The sequence below is a fragment of the Cervus elaphus genome, chromosome 4 (genome assembly GCF_910594005.1).
Source record: "Cervus elaphus chromosome 4, mCerEla1.1, whole genome shotgun sequence".
In the NCBI taxonomy this organism is placed as follows: domain Eukaryota; kingdom Metazoa; phylum Chordata; class Mammalia; order Artiodactyla; family Cervidae; genus Cervus; species Cervus elaphus.
The window spans coordinates 68,296,588-68,307,129 of record NC_057818.1 but is presented as its reverse complement, the minus strand read 5'-3'; the positions used below and the strand labels follow the sequence as shown (position 1 = coordinate 68,307,129).

The following is a 10,542-nucleotide window of genomic DNA, read 5'->3' as shown; positions in this document are numbered from 1 at the left end:
TACTTTTTATCAAGTATCAAGGATATGAGAAGAGCATAAATCGTCCCAGGCAGACATGTCTTAGCAAAAACCAGGGTGGCAGGCAGAATTCTGAGACGGCCCCTGAAAATCCTGCTCCCTGGTGTACACAGCTGTGTGTACACACCTGCCATTGAGTGTGGGTCTTCGAATATGACAGATGTCAGTCTTGTGATTAGGCAAAGGTGATGGGATTGTCACTCTTAATTGTTACATTAAACCATCTCTCCCAAGTCTTTATGGACTTTATTATTTAGCCCACCACTCCTCTGTTTATGGAATTCTCCAGGCTGGAGTGGGTGGCCATTTCTTTCTCCAGGGGATCTTCCCTGGAGATCTTTCCTGATCCAGGGACTGAACCGCATCTCTTACGTCTCCTGGACTGGCAGGCAGGTTCTTTACCACTAGGGCTATCTGGGAAGCCACAACCCATGCAGGGAAAGACCTTTGCTAATCAACCCTTTCTCAGATTTTTTCTGGACATGCATCTTCCCTGTTGTGTAGGTGAGTATTTTCCCCCAATTTTGCCATATGCAGGATGCTGCATTAAATGTCTTAATTTCCCTAAAGTCTCACTCCCCCACACCTGATTTTTCTCAGGGCATTAAACAGTCTATCAAATTCCTCTGCCCTAGTCTTTTTATCCCCAGACATAGCAGGACTGCCATCTCCCTGCTGCTCTCCCGAGGTTTGGAGTCTACCAGGGGGCTTACTGGCCTCCATCCTGACTTGCAGACTATCGCCACCATTGTCAGTGGCCCTGAGGTAAGTGATGCAGAAACCAGACTGTTGGTCAGCCTTCGGACAAACCAGAATATTGCAGTTAAGTGCCAGGCTTTTCCTTCCTTTCCCGAAGTAGAATTGAGAATAGGCAGCTTCCACCTCACTCTGCTGTGCCTGGGAGGAGGGCATGGAACCGTTGAAAATGCCCTCAAATTTATCTTTTTTTTCCATTATATTTTTGGACTCATGGCATATGGCATCTTAGTTCCCTTACAGAGATCAAACCTGTGTCCCCTGCACTGGAAACGCAAAATCTTAGCACTGGACTTCTGGGACATTCCCCAAATTTATCATTTTGATTTGTGGAATTTTTTTGGTTAGGGTGTTTGCTTAGTTTCTGCAGATCCTTCACTGGTTTTTACAGTATTTCAAAAACTATTTTGACCAGCATGATGTTGTTTATCTAGAGTTTTTAGGGGGAACAAGGACCTATAATTTCCTACTCCGCCATTTACTGATGCCCCTCTGATTCAAGTTTGACTTTTTTTTTTTTAGAACTCTTTTCCTTTTTAATATTTAGTTTTATTTATATATTTGGCTGCTCTAGGTCTTAGTTGCAGCATGTGGGATCTTCGATCTTTGTTGTGGCATGCAGACCATATTTAAATGTTTACATTTCTCACTGCTATCTGGTGCCACTCTACCCATAAATCCAGGATCAAAATATACACATGCCTTTAAATGTTCTTCATAATCTGTCCTGTTACATTTTTTAATAATATAGGCCTTTTAAAAACATTTATTTTTTACTGGGCTGGGTCTTCATTACTGCACACAGGCTTTCTGTAATTGGACTGAGCAGGGGCTACTCTCCCTTGCAGTGTGAGGGCTTCTCATTGCTGTGGTCTCTTGTGGAGCATGGGTTCTAGGTGCGTGGGCTTCTCAGTAGTGGTAGCACAGAGGCCCAGGTGCTCCTCAGCAAGTGAAATCTTCCCTGAACAGGTATCAAACCTGTGTTCCCTGCACTGGCAAGCGAATTCTTAACTACTGTACCACCAGGGGAGTCTGTTCTGTTAGGTTTGTGACTTAAGTTTTGTGTCTCTATACCAACGTCACACTGTTTGTTTTTGTTGACTTAAAAAAATGCACAACGTGAAAGTTGTGCATCAAGTTTTATTTGGGGCAAAATGAGGACTATAACCTGGGAGACAGCATTTCAGATAGTGCTAAGAAACTGCCCCAAAGAGGCAGAGGAGAAGGTCAGTATATATGTAATTTTGGTGAAGGGGGAGTACATGCCATCAAGCACATTTTTTGCAAAAGGTTTCTGCTAGTCTCATCAAGGTTAGCACTAGTCACAAGGAGCAGTCATCACAGTGAAGGGTTTTAGTGCTTTTCTAGATATGAGGAGATACAAGAATGGGGTTCATAAAATTGGCTCCTGAAAATGTCTATCTGAATACCTATTCTGCTAATTTTCCCCGAGCAGAGTGCCTCATTTCTGCTCTGCACCTTGAACTCCTTTCGGGGAGATGTTGAAAGTCAGCAGCTGCAGAGCACATGAGTTAATCCTCATAGAGGTAGATAAGTAAGTAAGTAAGTAAAGTCGCTCAGTCATGTCTGACTCTCTGCAACCCCATGGACTGTAGCCTACCAGGCTCCTCTGTCCATGGGATTTTTCAGGCAAGAGTACTGGAGTGGGTTGCCATTTCCTTCTCCAGGGGATCTTCCCGACCCAGGGATCGAACCCGGGTCTCCAGCATTGCAATCGATGCTCTACCGTCTGAGCCACCAACTGCCAATTTGTAATTGGCATTTTTTACTCTAGATTTATGTCTCAATTTCTTTCAGAGCAATTACTCTAAATTTACATAAATTACTTTTGTCAATTTATGATCATTGTCATACGATTGTTAAAGATAATTTCTTGAATTTCAAAAGATGGTTGAATTTTTATAATTTTGACGCTTGAATTGCACATGATATTTATGAGTTTTCTCTACTAGTGGACACACCTTTTGTGATTCTATGGAGGACAGATGCATTATATCTGTAGCTTCTGTGAGAATGCTGAACTTCCTGGAGTCCAAACTAATAAATAGGTCGCCAAACACCTAAGAGTTTTCAGTTGCAGACAGGACACTCCAGTAATCTGAGTACAACCTCTTTAAGAAGGAGCGAAGTCCTGCCTCTGCCTGGAAACCCAGAGGCACCATTTCCCATAGGAGCTTTGCCTCCTTTACTAGAGGATGGTTCAGTTCAGTTCAGTCACTCAGTTGTGTCCGACCCTTTGTGACCCCATGAACCACAGCATGCCAGGCCTCCCTGTCCTTCACCAGCTCCTGGAGTTTACTCAAACTCATGTCCATTGAGTCGGTGATGGCATCCAACCATCTCATCCTCTGTCGTCCCCTTCTCCTCCTGCCTTCAATCTTTCCCAGCATCAGAGTCTTTTCAAATGAGTCACTACTTCGAATCAGGTGGCCAAAGTATTGGGGTTTCAGCTTCAACATCAGTCCTTCCAATGAACACCCAGGACTGATCTCCTTTAGGATGGACTGGTTGGATCTCCTTGCAGTCCAAGGGACTCTCAAGAGTCTTCTCCAACACCACAGTTCAAAAGCATCAATTCTTCAGCGCTCCGTTTTCTTTATGGTCCAACTCTCACATCCATACATGACTACTGGAAAAACCATAGCCTTGACTAGATGGACCTTTGTTGGCAAAGTAATGTCTCTGCTTTTTAATATGCTGCCTAGGTTGGTCATAACTTTCCTTCCAAGGAGCAAGCGTCTTAGGACCAATTCACAGGGGCGGGACTTCTTGTTTCCCTCTAGTGGCTGAGGTTATAACTGCCTTAGGCCTGTTTGGGCACCAGTGCCTAAGGCTTTGGACAGACGTGAGGGACCCAGAAGGTCTGTGAAGAGGCGTTGTCCCCACTGCACAGAGGCGGGTCTGAGGCTCCGACGTGGTCCAGGGTCCCCCTCGCCAGGCCCGGGATGGGGATTGCTGCACCGAGTCCCCCCGCTGCTCCGCGCTTAACGAACTCCGATGGCAGCCGGCGCCACGGGACCATCTTGGGTAAAGGCACGTCCCGCGGACCCGCGCCGTCCTCGCCCCACCGGACACTGAAGTCCAGAGCACGGGGCGCCTGCTCGGTGCCTGCAGCCCGGCCCCGGTTGTCGTAGGTGTGATGCCGAAGGCGCAGCCTCTGCAGAGGTGCGGGATGGGACCTCGGAGCTCCAGTCTTCCACGAAGCAGAGAAGACTGTCTGTACTGCTTTTCGCGGCGAAGGGAGACACAGTGGTCACGTGCCCTGAAACACAGTGCGTCCCAACCCCCGGGGCTGTCAGTGAGGACTTACTGGGTTCAAGGGAGGAGTTAGGACCAGGGCATGTGTGCCCGGCCCTGTTCTTCAATCTGGCCTCATTGGCCTCCTGGCAATCTTGATTCCAGCTTGTGCTTAATACTCCTTTTAGAATACTACCACCAGCTACACTCCCCTTAAGGTCATCAACTTCACAGCCAGGTTTGTTGACATCAAAGGATCTAATAACAATAAGTCTGGGTTCTGAAGTAAAGTCTCTTGGGGGTACTGGAATTTTCTTTAGGTACGCACAGACAACTTCAGTATTGTATTTTAGCTGAGCAGAAATTGGGATAATAAAAGCGCCTTCTGCTACTGTACCTTGAACAAATGCAAGGATCTGTTCATACTGTTCTTTAGCCTGGCTTTCTTTTACCAAATCAATTTTATTTTGTAGAATCAAAATATGCTTCAGTTTCATGATTTCTATAGCAGCCAAGTGTTCAGATGTCTGAGGCTGAGGACAAGACTTGTTACCAGCTATCAACAGAAGAGTGGCATCCATCACTGCGGCACCGTTCAGCATAGTAGCCATCAGAATATCGTGGCCAGGACAGTCAACAAAGGAAACATGCCTGACTAATGTGAAGTTCCCTTTGGTCCCTGGAATGTCTGTAGGAAACTCATCAGGTGTCCTACTTCCACAGGATCTATAACATTCTGGCCAAGGACAACTTGGGTCATCAAGTTTATAAATCTTAGCATTAGCATAGCCAAGTTTGATTGTAATATTTCTTTCCAGTTCATTTTTTGAAATGGACAGTGTGGACTCCAGAAATAGCTTTTACAACTGTAGATTTCCCATGAACTATGTGACCAATTGTACCTATATTAATTGTGGCTTGTCTGCTGATAACTTCATGTGAAAGTGGCGTCAACTTGGAAACATCCAAAGTAGCGAGATCTTGCTGAGAAAGGTGCGGCTGCCCTAAAGTCATACCAGCCTTGCCCCCCGCCATCTTGCCCGGAAAACTAGTCCCTTAAATCTATTTTTCACTTCCACTGTATAGTCATAAGGGATTTGATTTAGGTCATACCTGAATGGTCTAGTGGTTGTCCCTACTTTCTTCAGTTTAAGTCTGAATTTGGCAATAAGGAGTTCATGATCTGAGCCACAGTCAGCTCCCGGTCTTGTTTTTGCGAACTGTATAGGGCCTCTCCATCTTTGGCTGCAAAGAATATAATCAATCTGATTTCGGTGTCAACCATCTGGTAATGTCCATGTGTAGAGTCTTCTCTTGTGTTGTTGGAAGAGGGTGTTGACTATGACCAGTGCGTTCTCTTGGCAAAACTCGGTTGGTCTTTGCCCTGCTTCATTCCATACTCCAAGGCCAAATTTGCCTGTTACTCCAGGTGTTTCTTGACTTCCTACTTTTGCATTCCAGTCCCCTAATAATGAAAAGGACATCTTTTTGGGGTGTTAGTTCTAAAAGGTCTTGTAGGTCTTCATAGAACCATTCAACTTCAGCTTCTTCAGCGTTACTGGTTGGGGCATAGGCTTGGATTACCGTGATATTGAATGGTTTGCCTTGGAAACAAACAGAGAGCATTCTGTTGTTTTGGGGATTGCATCCAAGTACTGCATTTCGGACTCTTGTTGACCATGATAGCTACTCCATTTCTTCTAAGGGGTTCCTGCCCACAGTAGTAGATATAATGGTCATCTGAGTTAAATTCACCCATTCCAGTCCATTTTAGTTGGCTGATTCCTAGAATGTCAACATTCACTCTTGCCATCTCCTGTTTGACCACTTCCAATTTACCTTGATTCATGGACCTAACATTCCAGGTTCCTATGCAATATTGCGCTTACAACATCGGACCTTGCTTCTATCACCAGTCATATCCACAACTGGGTATTGTTTTTGCTTTGGCTCCATCCCTTCATTCTTTCTGGAGTTATTTCTCCACTGATCTCCATTAGCATATTGGGCACCTACCGACCTGGGGAGTTCCTCTTTCAGTATCCTATCAATTTGCCTTTTCCTCCTGTTCGTGGGGTTCTCAAGGCATGAATTCTGAAGTGGTTTGCCATTCCCTTCTCCAGTGGACCACATTCTGTCAGACCTCTCCACCATGACCCGATGTCTTGGGTGGCCCCACACGACATGGCTTAGTTTCACTGAGTTAGACAAGGCTGTGGTCCTGTGATCAGATTGGCTAGTTTTCTGTGATTATGGTTTTAGTGTGTCTGCCCTCTGATGCCCTCTTGCAACACCTACCGTCTTACTTGGGTTTCTCTTACCCTGGATGTGGGGTATCTCTTCAAGGCTGCTCCAGCAAAGCGCAGCTGCTGTTCCTTACCTTGGACGAGGGGTATCTGCTCACGGCCACCCCTCCTGACCTTGAATGTGGAGTAGCTCCTCTCAGCCCTCCTGCGCCGCTCCTTGCCGGTGGGGTAGCTCCTCTCGGCTGCTGCCCCTGACCTCGGACATGGGGAATCCATCCAAGTGATGATCTGGTCCCATCACTTCATGGCAAATAGATGAGGAAACAGTGGAAACAGTGTCAGGCTTTATTTTTTTGGACTTCAAAATCACTGCAGATGGTGATTGCAGCCATGAAATTAAAAGATGCTTGCTTGCTCCTTGGAAGGAAAGTTATGACCAACCTAGACAGCATTTTAAAAAGCAGAGACATTACTTTGCCAACAAAGGTCTGTCTAGTCAAGGCTATGGTTTTTCCAGTGGTCATGTATGGATGTGAGAGTGGGACCGTAAAGAAAGCTGAGTGTTGATGAATTGATGCTTTTGAACTGTGGTGTTGGAGAAGACTCTTGAGAGTCCCTTGGACTGCAAGGAGATCCAACCAGTCCATCCTAAAGGAGGTCAGTCCTGGGTGTTCATTGGAAGGACTGATGATGAAGCTGAGACTCCAATACTTTGGCCACCTCATGCAAAGTGTTGACTCATTGGAAAAGACCCTGATGCTGGGAGGGATTGAGGGCAGGCAGGAGGAGAAGGGGACGACAGAGGATGAGATGATTGAATGGCATCACCAACTCGATGGACATGGGTTTGGGTAGACTCTGGGAGTTGGTGATGGACAGGGAGGCCTGGCATGCTGCGGTTCATGGGGTCGCAAAGAGTCGGACATGACTGAGCAGCTGAACTGAACTAAACGGAAAACACTTTACGTCAGTCTGTATAATCCTGATTAACAAAATCTGAGAGCTGCAAGAAAATAGTGTGCCAGATTCTGTACAATCTATAAAACTCCCACTGCTGATCAGGGACCAGGCGCCACCAGGGAGAATGTTCGGGGCAGCGCAGGGTTGGTACAGTGTTCTGCAAATGGCACAAAAGGCCCCTCGGGAAACCAGCTTGGTTCTGTTCAAAGCGTCTCCGAGAACCCTCCCTCCGCAGTCACACGTGGGGCCCAGGTCAGTGGCCCACAGCGCCTGCCATTTTCCTCTGCAAACTGAGGGGCCTTGGCGGGCATCTGTGCCTCTCCTGCCACCAGGCCAGGTCTGACCACCACCTTCCTCTCCCCCTCTGCCACCCCTGTTCCTAAAGCCCGCAGCCTGCGGGAGGGCCGGGATGGACACATGTTCCGTCAGGGTCTCCCTCCCGATTCCAAACAAGCCCTCCACCCCCGGCAGCCACCCCCACCAAACCGGGCCGGAAATAGTGCATATTCTAGACCACACAAGTGTGTGTGTGTGCAGGTATGAATGACTGTGTTGTCCCAAGAGTTAAAGTCATGCAGAGTCATGCTATTCTGTCTGAATAACTTAGAGGGCGGCTTCAGGCTGGGAGGAGCTGTGGGCTCTGCAGTGCAGGCAGCCGCCTGGGTCGGTAAGATTCACAGGACAGAGCCCGGCAGCCATGAGGCAGGACGTCCTCCTGGAGATCAGGGAGAGGGCATTTCGAGGGAGCTGGCCCTGGTGGAGAGGGGACCCCACGGCCACCTCCACCCAGCTCTCCTGGAGGGCCCTGACCACCGCTGTACAGCACGTTGCTGTGGGAACCACACCTGGATGATGACACCAGTCAGCAAAGCCTGGCAGAGAAGAGGCAGGTACCAAAGGCAAGAGAGGTGATCTGATGTCGAAGCAAAGCTGGATTGGGGGAAGCTGGGGCAAGGGGGACAGTCAGGCTCCAGAGAGCAGGGCGGGGCTGGGTGGGAGGCTGTGGGCCGGGTTCGCTGCAGCCGGGCCACACCCTCAGCACACAGGAAGCTCAGCGCCCTTGGGGGGCGGCACAGCAGACCAGCCTGGGGGGCTGACAGCTGCTGCCGCCTGCTGCGGCCGGGGTCTGCTGGGTGGGGCCTCACCCCAGAGGCTCTCACACACGTAGTTTTTTAACAGTCATTGAACACCAGCCACTCTGTTGCGGTTGCATTTTATTGGGCCTAAACTCGCTATTCTACATAACACATCCATGTCAGCAAATGCCCAGGTCTCCTGAGAGTTGTCTCCAGAGGAAGATGTAGACCCTTCCTGTCGCACAGTGGCGGTGTATTTAACCTCCTGAGTCCACCTCTGATCTGTGATCTTTAGAGGCCCAATGCTGCTAAGCAGACCATTCTCAACCTATCCCCAAGTCTTTAGTCCACAGAACAATCCCACTGATTGTTCCTGGGTATGTCCCCCACACACTTTTCTACAGGTTACCCTGTCTCACCTGAGTCAACATGCACTTCACCAGCATTTCTTTCTTTCAGGTTGTTGGTGTGAAGCATCTGAGCAGAGCGTTTCTGCCGATGTAATGCCACAGGACAGGACCCTCAAAGCAGGTCCGTTTCCCCAGAAGGCACACGTGTGTGAGGTGTGTGGGCCCACGTTGAGAGACAGTTTGCACTTGGCTGAACAGCAGGAAACAGCACAGGCAGAAGCTGACATGTGTAGGGCATGTGGGAATCGAGTTCATCTCACTGCAAACCTCTTATCAGCAGCACGAGCAGCATGTTGGAGAGAAACACTGCAAAAACAGCATCAACAGAGCCTTGTTTTTGAAGAGCTGCAAATTCCAAGTGTCAGGGAACTCTTTCACCTTTCAGGAGGCCGGGAAGGACCTCCTGGGCAGCTCAGGACATCTTCAGCAGCAGGCCCCTCACACCAGGGAGAAGCCAAACAGCGGAGCCGAGTGTGCGGTGGCCTTCCACACTGTAAAAAGTCACTGACTCGAGCGCGTGAAAGCTTGGAGCCCCAAACACAGACTTGTTCAGCACCAGGGAGTCCTCACGAGGGAAAAATCTTACATGTGCAGTAAAAAAAACTCTATCTTCAGGGAGTATTTGAGAGTTCACACTAGAGAAAAGCCTTATGTGTGTAGGGAATGTGGAAAATCCTTTAGACAAAGCTCTGGCCTCTTTCAACCCCAGGAAGTTCACACTGGGGTAAGAGCTCGTGAGTGTGATGAATGTAGAAAATTATTTAGCAATCATTATGCATCAAAAAGTTCCTGCTGGTTAAAAGCCATATGATTGCAGTGAATGGGGGAAATTCTTTAGCTATAAGTCTGACTTTATTACTCACCAGAGAATTCTTACTAGAACAAGGCCTTATGAAAGCATGGAATGTGGGAAGTCTTTTAGCCAGAGCTCTCACGTCATTAAATGGCAAAGAGTTCACACTGAAGAAAGGCCTTATGAGTGCAGTGAATGGGAAATTCTTTATTTCCTTCAGCCACCTGTTCCAACACCACAGAGTTCACACTTCTTTAAGGTCTCATGTGATGAATGTGGAAAATAGTTTACCAGCTCATCCAACCTCATTAAACACCAGAGAGTTCACACTGGAGATAGGCCATTTGAGTGTAGTCAATATGAAAAATCCTTTAGCTGCAAATCTTACCTCATTTCACACTGTAGAATTCACATGGGGCAAAGCCTTATGATTGTGGGCAATGTGGGAAATCATTTAGCTATAGCTTGACACTCTTTCAGCACTGGAGAATTCACACTAGAGAAAGGCCTTGTGAGTGCAGTGACTGCAGGAAATCTGTTCACCACAGCTCTAGTTTCATTAGACACCAAAGAAGTCACACTGGAGAAAGGACTTAGGAGTGTAGTGAGTGTCAGATCTTCAGTGACAGTTCTAACCTCATTAAGCATTGAAGAGGTCACACTGGAGAAAGGCCTATGGATGTAGTGAGTGTGGGAAGTCTTTTAGCCAGAGCTCTAACCTCATTAATCACCGGAAAGTTCACGTTAGAGAAAGACCTTAGAGGTTAGCTAATGGAAGTCCTTTACCTTTAATCCTAGTCTGCTAAACTACCAGAATGTACAAGGAATAAAGACAATTATATAATATTGGTCAGTTTGTTATAGACTGAATTGTGTCCCTGAAAATTTGTAAGTTCAAGCACTAATACCCAATGGAAATTTTTAGGTGTCACCTATAAGGAGATAGATGATTAAGGACAAATTGGGTCATAAGGATGGCCTCTTAGTGTGACTTGTGTCCTAATAAGAAGACCACACACCAGAAG

At 47.4% G+C, this 10,542-nt stretch overlaps 1 pseudogene; it reads right to left on the bottom strand.

Annotated features, from left to right (window-relative positions):
• Positions 1 to 3,622: 3,622 nt before the first annotated feature.
• Positions 3,623 to 5,071, bottom strand: LOC122692895 (annotated as a pseudogene).
• Between the last annotated feature and the right edge of the window lie 5,471 nt (positions 5,072 to 10,542).